At 43.1% G+C, this 12,500-nt stretch overlaps 1 long non-coding RNA gene across 2 annotated transcripts in view; it reads right to left on the reverse strand.

The window, feature by feature from the left end:
• The window catches only part of LOC135098330 (uncharacterized), a 50,234-nt gene that overhangs the window by 10,445 nt on the left and 27,289 nt on the right, over positions 1–12,500 (reverse strand). Inside the window, exons 1-2 of one of the 2 annotated variants that reach the window (XR_010266826.1) lie at positions 6,249–6,420; positions 1–26 (exon numbers count right to left, since the gene is read on the reverse strand). The exon at positions 1–26 is cut by the window's left edge and continues 100 nt beyond it. This is a non-coding gene — a long non-coding RNA (uncharacterized LOC135098330). Of the gene's footprint in view, positions 27–6,248; positions 6,421–12,500 lie in introns of those variants that run through there. The other variant, XR_010266825.1, reaches the window with a different exon arrangement.

Genomic DNA, 12,500 nt, shown 5'->3' on the forward strand with positions numbered 1-12,500 from the left:
GGACTGGTCGGAGAGGAGACGCGTGGCTGCAGGGAACAAAACACCTGGTGAATATGGTAATGTGTGTGTATTTATTGACTCGTGTCCCGATGTTCTAACATCTCCTGTCTTTACCTACACGTGTGCCTCCCTCGCCCTGCCCAGCCCTGTCTATTTGTCTCTTTCCATCTGCCTACAGTGAAAAATGTGGGAGGGAGGTGGTGGAGCTATATATAACAGTGATTTAGGGCCGTGACGTGGGGGTATCGAAGTAATGTTAACGCAAGACGACCGTAAGGGAAGACTTGAGCAATGAAGCCGTATATCTTAGTCATGTGGTGAGAGGAAAGACCGTGAGCTTCGTGGTACAGGGATACGAACGCGTCCAGGGGAGGAGACACAGAAAGGGATTGAAGGAGTATGTTTCAGAGAAACAGTTAGAGGAACAAAACATACAGGCAAGAAGTGAGAAATGCCTTACTAAGATACAGTGAGATACAGACTGATGGCATAGGAATCTTCCAGAGATACAATTATAACACAGCATACCAGAGACGAAGATACAGGCAAGAAGCGGAGAGTGTATTCTAAAGATACAGTGAGAAGAACAAAGCCAAGGAGTGGGATACAGACAAGCCGTGTAAGTGTGTTGCAAAGATACTGGAGAAAGATAAAGGCAGGGAGTAAAGGAGACTGTTACAAAGATACAGGTAGAGAAACATAACTAAGCAAGGAGGAAAGTGCAGGAGTGTGTTACTGGCGACGCAGACTATAGATATTAAACCGAGTCACGCCGTCAAAACGAGATCAGTCACGGAGCGGCGATCATGGTCATTCTTTCCAGTGCTTATGCCACGCGGGTCTTTGCTCACACACTGGTCTGCTCTGGCACTTTTTCTTTCGTTCAACAGCCACCTCTGAACATTTCAAAGGCTAGATACTGGAAAACCTACTCTTCTAATCCATTCTTATCCTTGTAGGTAACTGTAAAGTTTTTGTACTGGACATGAAAAGTTTGCATATCTAGAAAGCAATAAGAAACTGTACAATCTGCAACAAGCTGCGTGAAATCCAATACATGGCAGTCTGTGCCTCAGTTTGTGGGTCCTATATTTTCCCCTCTTGGGTTGGGAACTACTGCACTAGTGCCTGACACTCTGCCGCCACTAACGGTCTGGCAGTGACGATGACAGTGTGATGAATGATTCATAAACAAAACTCTCAACATGTAAAGTAAATTCTTGTTATATGCATAACAACTCTTACTTTATGAACAACCTCATTAAAAAGTGTTACGTAAACACATTTTCTTAAATCTGGGCTGAATTTGAGATCACACACAAAAAACTCATTAAAGGGGCGCGCGGTGCGTATGCACGCACGCGCGCGCGCGCGCGCGCGCACACACACACACACACACACACACACACACACACACACACACACACACACACACACACACACACACACACATTCATCCGCTACCCTCATCCTCTTTTCATACTCTTGCAAACACGTGAAAAGAGAGTGGGTTCTTACACCTGCCCTCAAGCACGCCAGTTCCCCAGGAAGTACTCGGGCCCGAACACACCGCAAGGACAAAGGAGGAGGCGAATGTGTGAGGAAGAGGCGCAGAAAGAGACCATTGCGAGGCGGGAGACGATGAGAGTATGGAATGGATAAAGGAGTGTGTGTGTGTGTGTGTGTGTGTGTGTGTGTGTGTGTGTGTGTTAGTTTATACGTGCTATAATACGAGTTATTTTATTTTGGGAAAGATGGATGCCAAGAGAGGAAGGGAGGAAGGAGAGAGAGAGAGAGAGAGAGAGAGAGAGAGAGAGAGAGAGAGAGAGAGAGAGAGAGAGAGAGAGAGAGAGAGAGAGAGAGAGAGAGAGAGAGATAGAGACGGAGTGACAGAGGCAGACAGACAAACAGACAGAAAGACAGAGAGACAGACCAAGGGACAGAGACAAACATATATAGACAAGCTGAGAGATAGACAAACAGACAAACAGACATAAAGACAGATAGATGGATAAACAGATAGACAGACGGACAGAAGGAAAGGGGACAGTTCGGGATAAGAAGGGCGGATCATTCATCAGGGAGAAGGTGCGGGACTTATCATGGAAAATACTCTTCTTATCTCCTTTTCCTTTTTTTTTTCCTCTTCCTTCTCTTCCTCTTCTTTATCCTCCTCATCTTCCTTTCATCTTTCTTCCTTTACCTCGCTTTCACATTCCTATCATCCTTTTTCTCCTTTCCTTTTTATTCTCTCTCTCTCTCTCTCTCTCTCTCTCTCTCTCTCTCTCTCTCTCTCTCTCTCTCTCTCTCTCTCTCTCTCTCCTTATCTTTTCCCTTCCTCCTGCTCTTCCTCCTCCTTTGATTCTTTATTTTTGCCTTTTTTTTTCATGATTTCTCTCCTTGCCCTCCTCCTCCTCCTCCTGCTATTCCTTACACTCTTCTAATGCCCTTCCTCCTCCTACCCCTCCTTTGCCTCCTCCTCTTTATCATCGCTATCATCATCATCATATCATCATCCTCATTATCATCATTAGCAAGGAAAAATGGCAGGTTTTTTGACATGTAAAGAAAAAAAGGGTAGAGATGTGGCGCAGTAACAAATATAGCATAAAAACACTAATCTTCCCAACGGTGCTCCTGTCCCGTGGTGCCTGAAGGGTCACTCTGCTCACTCCCTCACTAACTGGAGGCGGAGAGAGCGGCAGAAGACGGTGATGCAGTGGTAATAGTGAGGATATGTCAGCTCTTTTGTGAGAATGACGAGCATGAAAACTTTGCTCGAAATAATGTTTTATCTGTTATTATTATTATTATTATTATTATTATTATTATTATTATTATTATTATTATTATTATTATCGTCATTACTCCTGCTGCTGGTGCTGCTGCTGCTGCCACTACTACTACTACTACTGCTACTACTTTTACGTAGAATATCTCTGTATTCCCTCTAAAACACATCCTCCGTAATTACAAGCCTTATCTACTTTTTTTTTTGCGGGGAAGGGGGATTAATGTAAGATTTAGTATTCGTAAAATGAACAAATATGACGATGTACAATATATACTTTACTTCTAATAAATGTGAATGTTTTGTATGGACCAGTAAGCACTACTGCGTATCGTGATGTTCTCTTGAGGCTGTGACGTCGTGGCTTTCCTGCTCGGACTCAGCCATTTTAGACCGTGACAACAAATGTGCGCTGTGTTTGTGATGGGGCGATGGGGAATGCGGCAAGCGTGCACACTCCGACTTTCTTAGTGTCCAGCTTATGCAGATCGCAATAAAATTGATAGTTACAAAGACGATATACAGAGGAAGACGATAGTGTAATTGATGAAGTCCTATTTACTGGAAAAAAAAAATTGAAAGAGACTAAGACAATAGTGTGTTAAATGTGGAAGAAGAGGGAAAGACACTGAAAGAGTATAACCAACAGAAACAGACTAAGAGGAACACCAGGCAGTGCTGATAAGAAGGCTACACTCTCGACCAACACATGAACGACTAAACTGAATTGACGCAATGCTGTGTGTCTGCTCACAGAGTGCTCGCTCATCACTGTGCCATGGAAGACATGTACGTTGTGTTTTATTGTTACTGCTTGAGCTTGGGCGCCGATTGACTGTGAGACGTGCTGGTGCCCAGAATGGTGGTGAAGAGTGGGGCTGACGGCAAAACTCTCCTCTCGGGTATCGTTGGTGCCTCTCTACCTCAGTGTGGCAAGAGTGACTAGATGGGCAGCGCAGCATGTCGCTGTGCTGGTGTGGGCGTGGCGTGTTCTGCCGTGTTGCTGTGGAATGCGGTCTAGCGTAAGAAAAGGCTTCCTTGTCACGTAACTGCACCCCTTTCCCTCGACAGTCTTGAGGAAACTGTGCAATTTTTTTTTTTTTTTTTTTTTTTGGAGGGGAGGAGGGGCGGGACGCACAACGCGGAGTTTTAGGGTGGGGGAAGCCAAATTAGGACTTTCATGAAAAGTATAAGGATGATACGCCATACCTTGAAAACAAGAGGGTGCTTTGCCCTCCTAGAGCCCCCCTTAAGACAGTAATCTAATCTACCTTAACATGGTCTTCGCCAAATCTGGATCCACCCCCCTTAAGGACACTACCCTAACCTAACCGTGTGGGCTTCGCCCCCACCCCTGGACATCCCCTTACGTACACTAACCTAATCTAACCTAACCGGGGAGGGATGGACTTCGCCCTCTCAGGACCCCGCTTTAAGGATCCTAACCTAACCAAGTCTTACCTAACCTAAAACTAGACCTAAGTGAGGCCAAGCCCGCCCCTAAGGACATTAACCTAACCGCATACCTTAAAAGGAAGTGGAAGGTCCGGGCTGTGGTTGGTCGTCCTCTTCCTCATCCTCAGAGGGTACTGGCGCCACCGAGTGTTCAACACTCCACTGATTTCGACAAAACACCGTGCAGTCTTAAGAAATGTACACCCAAGTCGTCTTGCTTACGGAAGTGCACGATAAAATTATGGCATTTAAAGTTGCGTCCACTACAATCGACTGCCATTTTGGCATTGGGGCACCACAGTGGGAAACCGGCTGACTGCAGCGGCCACCATGTGTCAGCGCGGAATAATAATACACTCGTAGTGTCCCTTATACATATCGCATATAAAATGTGCCTCATAATAAAATGCTCATGATAAAATGCTTATCGTTCAATAATTTCAGTGCAATGACAAGCTAACATATATTTTACCTACATTTATTTTTTACTTACATATAAACTACTTCCTGAGATGCATAGGAAGTCCCAGGGCTCAGTGTGTGGAAGGACTGTGCACACAATTTGTGGACTTAGTCTCCGGGAGGCATCTCTTATTTCAACGTGGATTTATGAGTTAACTATAAGACGGCGCTGTCTAAAACTTTTACATACGTACACTACAGTAAGTATATTATACCATCGTGTCAGTGTTCAAGGACAAAGTAAGAATATCGCAAATATTAACCGAAAAGGCGTTTACAGTAGCGGGACGAGCACCCAGACACAACCAAACAGTATTCACTATTACAGCATGTTTCTACTGAACACAACGACGTTTCCCTTGCCAGACGACGGCCATCACCGCGCTCGGGAGCAATTGCATTTTCCTCACCTTGGGGTACAATACATTTTGACAGCTTATGAGTTTTTGTATCAGCACCCAGTGATGCCGTAAGACACAAACCGAGATGTGAGGCGTTAGTACTGACAGACTTTCATTCATAACTTTCCCTCCTCAGTCCATATTTGCCCAAGGGAAGTTCTCTGTCTGAGTGTCGGCGGAAAGTAGACGTGTTTACAGATCTTGTTTGAATGTGTGCACGACTCCAGAGTTGTCAGTACTTTTATCTAGTTTAGTTTAGTTTCACCTATAACGTTGTCACAGCAATGCATTTTTCCACCCATATGACACGAGGAAGTGCCTGAAACTATCACTCATCCTATAATCAAAGCTGCTACGCCGTACAAGTCACAGTGTTGCGACACAGTGGTGTCGGACAACACACTCTTGGCCGTAGTACCGTCACCGACGTTTCCCTAACCTTGCAAGTTTGCCAAATCAAAACCTTCCGTGAAATACTCTTATGTGGTAACACTGCAATCTAGAGCTTTCGGTTAACGGAATTCGGCATCCCTAACATTTTCTATAAGCAGGACTCTATGCCTTTCCTTATTAACATGGACATCATAGTAAATTCTATGATGTTTTTTATTGATTTACTTGAATGCATAAACACGTAAGTAAACATGATTAGCCGAATCCTTTGTTATGGTACCGGAGTAGTCGTATGTACGCCCCCTGCACGCACGCGCGAGTTTTGAAGGAATGGAGGCCTCCACACTCCTTGAAAGACCCTTCAGTGAAAATGAGAGAAAGGCTCTCCCCTCTCTCATTAAGGGGAGGCAAGGACCTTGCCTGGCACAGTCAACAGCGTAATACCACTGTAGTTGTTGCAGTCCTGGCGGTCCTCTTTCCCTTTTCCAGATAGAGACAACCAGCTCTCTCTTCCATTCAGGAGGAATGGTAACGGACTGCCATACGGCAGTCAAGACCGCATGCAACCCGTGGATCATGGCAATGGGCGAAAGGCATGAGAAATATATGTGGGATGGCAGCTTCAGGAAGCTCGCCCGTGAACATGCTCTAAACATTCCTGTCCTTTGTAAGCAAGAAATCTGAGTAACTTTCCTGTATAAAGCTTCCTACACAGCACAGGAGATTAATATTCATAAACTACTTACCTCATGTACGAAATAAGGATGAGAGAAGGCGAGTTTATGAGGAGGTGGACCAGGCATCAGCTGACGACATTGTTGGAACACGCGGTGGTGCCGCTTCTTCCAAATGAAGAACGTATATCTTCAGATACAGAATATTTCGCGATTCTTCTACTTCCACTTATAAATAAAAAAAAATTAATTCTTATTCTGATCACACAATTCTCTCTCATACGTGTTGATTTACAGAACATGTTTTACGCTGTAAATAAACGTGATACCTGGCAGAAAAACATCACCTTATTTCTTCACTTGTACACTAAAGTCTTGTAAACGTGTTTATATCTAAATATTTCCTCATATACAGGTTGAGGAGACTGAAATTCACGTATTATACGCCAATGAGAATATACTAGCACTTCATTAAGCATAAATGACGATATAATCCATAATTATGTCCCAAGGTAAAGGTCCAAGAGAAGTCTCGAGGTACCTTTGATATGCTGAGTTTAACTTGAAGTTGATGAGACAGGAATACCACCGAGACTGTAAGCTCGGAAAGATGCGACATGTCATGTGATTTAGTTCTCTTTTCTTTTCTTTATTATTATTATTATTATTATTATTATTATTATTATTATTATTCATTTATTTATTTATTTATTTATTTATTTATTTTATTTATTTATTTTTTTTTTTGACGTCATTTCTTAGTTTCCAGTTCTGTTCAATGTAAAATGTTACAAGATAAGCTAAAAAAAAAAAAATGTAGCACCAAGTGTCACGGCCTTAACACTTTTACATCCTCAGTTTTATTCCAGATAAAATCTTCTCGTCAACTTTGCTAGTATGGGCGCTACGGTTGCTATGCGCTGACTGGCTGATGAAAATGTTGGGGTTTCACCTACGGACAAGCAAACGTCTGGGGAGCGTGTTAGGTTCCGTTTCCCTTCCCACGCAAGGATTTGGTTGTCGCGCTGTTACTAATAACGCCTATATGTACACATACTCAAAAGAGTATCGTAACACATTCAGCACGATACTAACTGACACTGAGGACGGATCCATTGATAACAGGCTACATGCGTGTGTTTGGTGCGGCTACACCTGCATGAATCAAGTGAGCAGGACTTGTAAATGAAGCAATACGATTTGAGCTGCCACAGTAACGCTTCATCAAACAGTGGGAAGCCTTAGTCGAACGCGCTTATCAATCCTGCCGAGACTACCAGATTGTTCAGTGTGAAACTCTCATCGAACCGCACTGTAACGATGATTTTTTTGAGTGTGTACAAAGCACTTCACTGAGCACTGCTAGGGAGGCACTGTGTGAATGTTGTGCCTCTCTTGCTTTGTGATGCATTAATTGGTGTCACGTTGCTTCCATCGTGCAAGGAACATATTTGATATATCGCTGCAGTCGTGAATTCTTTATGTATTATAAAGGGTTTGTTAAATTCCTTTATCTTTGTGTGTAGTGCTCAAACGTTCAGCCATTCAGTAAAAGAGTTCACCGCGTGTTATGTTTACCAACGCCTGGTGAAGCATTACCGCCACTGCTGGTGCAGAAGGCGTGTAGTAAAGGTTTCAGGCGCATTGTCCTGTCGTTTTTCGCAAATAAAATCTTAACGCGTCGGATAAGGATGCTATTTTGGCAGTGGATGTTTGAGACCCTGACCTAATTGTCAAAAATGTGCTTTGGTGCCATATGTGGAAAATGAATGCAATATAGGTGTAAATTTGGGGTAAACTTAGCTGAAATTTACAGACACTGGTAAGGAGGCTAGGTGTCGCCATGATAAAGATACCCCTTAGTGATTTCCTTCGAGTAAAACGGTTTTCCCCAAATGATATTGTCATATAAGGAAAATACATACCTATAGTAGGTGAAATATTGCTACGTGCTACGGTGTGTGTGTGTGTGTGTGTGTGTGTGTGCGTGCGTGCGTGAGTGAGTCAGTGAGTGAAGCAAAAAGACAGAACTGCTGGTTGGATGGGTCATTACTCTTAGGTCATAGTTAAACATCGCATCGACGTCACGAAAGATGAATGGGCGGGGTATCTATCATGACACCTAGTCTCGCTACTGTAAATTTTACCTAAGTTTAGCCTAAATTTTTCTTCCAATTGTGTTCATTATCCATATATGATTCCAAATCATATCTTTGCTAATTAGGTCTGGGTCTCAAACATCCACTGCCAAAATAACTCTTTGTTAAGAATTTATTTGCGAAAAAACGATAGGCCACGACCCCTGAAACCTTTAGCAGGTTTGCAATGCAGAGGAGAATGATTAAAAATTATGCAAGGGAAATTGAATAATCCTTGCGAGAGGAGATTTAAACTTCTAAATTCACATAAATCGGAGATGTAGATTAAGAGGGGACCTGGAAGAGGTATTTGTCAGGCATATGGACTATAACAAAGGTGAGAGGAACAAAAAAATTCTTAAGATTAGTAGTCAGGATACGACTAACAGGAACGAATTCAAGCTTGATTAAGTGAGATTTAAGACAAGGATAGGAAGAAATTGGTTCACAAATAAAGTGGAAGATGAATGGAAGAGACTCAGTTTTATCACGATGTCAGTGCGGAATTAGTTTGAGGTTTGTAAAAGTAGACCAGACAAATTTATGGACAGGAATAATAGATGGACGCAGATAAACATGATTAATACAGGAACGGCCACGTGTAGATCTGCTGGTTTAATGCATTTTTATTTTTTTTTCCCTATATAAGGGGCTCTGACCAAGGGCAACAAGAAAGGTGAAAAAAGACCCACTGAAGGTGCCACTCCCCCAAAGTCAATTAAGCTTTTTTGCCTGAGAGGTATCACAAATTTAGAAGTGACTCTTTACCGTGTCCGCGGGCTGTGTGTGCGTTCTTGTCTGCGGGCGTAACAAGCACCATCACAGGTCGGTGGCTTTGTCCTCGATAGCATAACAAGATGAACAGCGCGCCACGAATAATCTCGCATTCACGGACAATAGCTCGGTTTCCCTCCATCTCCCATGTCCCCCGCACGCTCGTCTCCATATCAGCCCACAATGCACCGCTGAAAACACCCCGTGACGCAAAGGCCCGTGTTCAGAGACGCTTTCATCTCCCACCACGACTATTTTCAAAGGCTACAGAGATGATTAGCCAGTTCTCACGCGTGTTTCTCCTGTTAATAATGTAGGAATCTTGTTAATCTGTCACTAGAAACATAAAACACAGTAAAAAAAACAATGCAACTTCAACTAGAGCCCTTTTGAAAGTAGTGGAGATGCGACGCGAAAGTGTTTTAGAGTATGGCCTAATGCCAGGCCACGCTCCACCGCTGCCTGCTGCCTCCGTGCCCTCTGTTGTTGCAGGGAGTGTGCAGGGCAGAGGGAGCCCTTGGCATTTGTTCCGCTCTCTCTCTCTCTCTCTCTCTCTCTCTCTCTCTCTCTCTCTCTCTCTCTCTCTCTCTCTCTCTCTCTCTCTCACTGTGTGTGTGTGTGTGTGTGTGTGTGTGTGTGTGTGTGTGTGTGTGTGTGTTACATACCACGGGAAGTAGAAAAAAAAATCATTTTCACAGCCTCCACCATGATCAGTTTACTTCCTTCGTCAAGTTATACCATCAACAAATCCTTAATTCCCAATACAGCTTACTAACGAAACACGGCAACTCCCACCACGAGGCTTAGGTTGAAATATGAAACCTTACGTGGACGTCTTAGCAAACATCGTGAGAGGACAAGGAAGCGCTCAGTAAGCAGGTCGTATTAACCAGACAACGCTCGCTTCTAATACGTTTGCAACTCAAGTCTACCGGGAGAAAATCCGACACTTGCATTAGATTTTTTATTTATTCTTTTTTTTTTTTTTGTGACTCTGCAACCGTGAGAAGATAAGAGAGAGATAAGTAAGGATTCGTAAACAAAACTCTGTGACCGTGAGAAGGTAAGGTAGTGATAAGTAAGGATTCATAAACAAAGCCACGCAGTCTTCTAGTACTCTCTGTGGTCCTAACTCAAGTCTTCGAAGTGGGAATACGACACCCTTGCCTCCGATGTTTTGTGACCCAGCGCCAGCGAAGTTGTACAAAAGCTTCCTTCGCGATGTAAAGTTTTTAATATCCCATTGAGAGAGAAACGTCAGTAAGACTGATACGTGAGAAAGAGAGAGAGAGAGAGAGAGAGAGAGAGAGAGAGAGAGAGAGAGAGAGAGAGAGAGAGAGAGAGAGAAATGTGTTTGGTCATGACAATTAAGATATACTAACAAACGTATGAAAACTGTCTCTCTGCTTCCTTGCCTTATCGTCGAGTGCATAAGCTCATCACCGGATCAAAGTATAGAAGGCGCCATGCTGTGCTGCTCTAGCTTATAACAAAACACTCGCAGACACCGACATCTTTACTACACTAGGATCGCACTTCGAAGCTTCCCCCACACTCACGCTGACTCTGCTAGACCGAAGCGAAGAGCACGGAGACGAGAACCATTTGACGGCTCTCTAGTATCAGGCGTCACTCTCGCGTATGGCAGCCACCAGTGCGCCACAAACCTGACCCGACTCCCAGCTTCAACACGCGACCAAGAGGGTGCAAGAGTGTAAAGGCGTTTCTTTGTCCCTGAATCTTGGTTCGTGTTCTGAAAGGCTTTGTGTTCTGATAAGGATTGTTTTCTAAGGCCTTACAGATGACTTTTTTGCTTTACGTGGGTGTTTTAAAGTTTAAAAGTTAGTTTTTGTATTACAGTAGTTATTTTGCATATTTTTTAGATTTTATGGAAAAGACAAAAGTTTTAGTGAACAAAAATTAAAACAGTCAGGACAATCCGAAAGGACAATCTGAAAGGAAAGTTGTAATAGACAAGGTACAAAACATTGTGAAGTTGAGAAGTAAAAGTAGAAGACTTAATAATACCGAAATACAAATAAAGTATCGTAAAAATCCTTGTCACACATTATGTAGAATTACGAAAACGTCTTGAAAAAACGCCATTAGCTTCCATTAGAGTCTGATAGGATAAGTCAAGAAAAGACGCTGAAACGTTTGAGAATACGGCTCCTTAATCTTGGCTCCTCTGATCTGCTGCCATTCTCCTTACAAGAGTTGACAACTGATAGATATTCAGCAGATCAGAGAACTGATCATTATCTGAAACACTTTTGCGCAACGCCTCCATTACGTTTAAAAGGCTCTAAAATAACAAAATTTCTACATCATGAACAGGAGAAAGATTCTTGAGAACCTCTGTGGCCTTTGGAAATATTCGTGGTGAGAGAACAAAGCGTTTCAAAATACAGACCTTATGACAGAAGGAAAACGCTGAGGACAGTGGTTGTAATTGTGTTATGTTAGTCGACAACTGACAAAGCCTTTCCTCGTTTGGTTACATGAGTTCGTGGTTTGGTAATTCGTGAGTCACTTTGGATTACGAATGGACAGCTGACGTCACTGAGGGAAGACAGAAGACACTGACACACACTGCTTAATGAGTTGTGGCGCCGTATCAGAAAGGTCACAGGTAACAGGTGCCCCACGTATGTTGTATGCTGGAATTCTGTATCATGTACTCACTTTGTTACGTGACTATAAGACTTATATCCTGAAACACTTCCTCGCTGTATCTACACTATTTTCAAAAGGCTCTAGTTGAAGGTATACGGGCTTTTAAGGATGTTTCTATGGTTGTAGTGACAGATTAACAAGATTTTTATATTATTAACAGGACAAACGCTCTTGAGAATCCGGCTAATCATCTCTGTTGCCTTGAAAAATAGCCGTGGTGAGACAGCAAAGCGTTTCTGAATACAGGCTTAAGTGGTTCTGTTGTCTGTGCGGCACTTTGAGGTTAGGGGGCGCCAGTCATCTGTTTCCTGTTGCAATTAACATATTTACGTCACTATTTTGCCTTCCTAATGTGTCTTTCATCACTGGTGGTTCTGTTGCCAGTATGCCATTTAGAGGTTAGGGGACCGCGTGCTGACTGTCTTCTTTTGCAATACAATTAATCTCTACTTCACTTTTTTCTTTTAGACTTCTTTCATCTCTCTCCTTTATCTCTCCTCTTGCGATTCACTTCGTCTTTGCTCACTGTTTTTTTTTATTTTTCATCCTCCCTGTGTCTTATTTTAAGATTAGGTTATGTAGCTTATCACCCGCGGGTGGTGGGTGTGACACATGACGCAGAAAAACAGCAAGACTGAGGCGGTGGTGCGCTCTGGCGACTCCTAACGCAACCAACAGATAGCTCATCGCAAACATGTCCCTTGCTGGTGGTTCTTTTTTTTGCGTCCATCTCTGC

This window comes from Scylla paramamosain, unplaced genomic scaffold, assembly GCF_035594125.1.
Source record: "Scylla paramamosain isolate STU-SP2022 unplaced genomic scaffold, ASM3559412v1 Contig56, whole genome shotgun sequence".
NCBI lineage: Eukaryota > Metazoa > Arthropoda > Malacostraca > Decapoda > Portunidae > Scylla > Scylla paramamosain.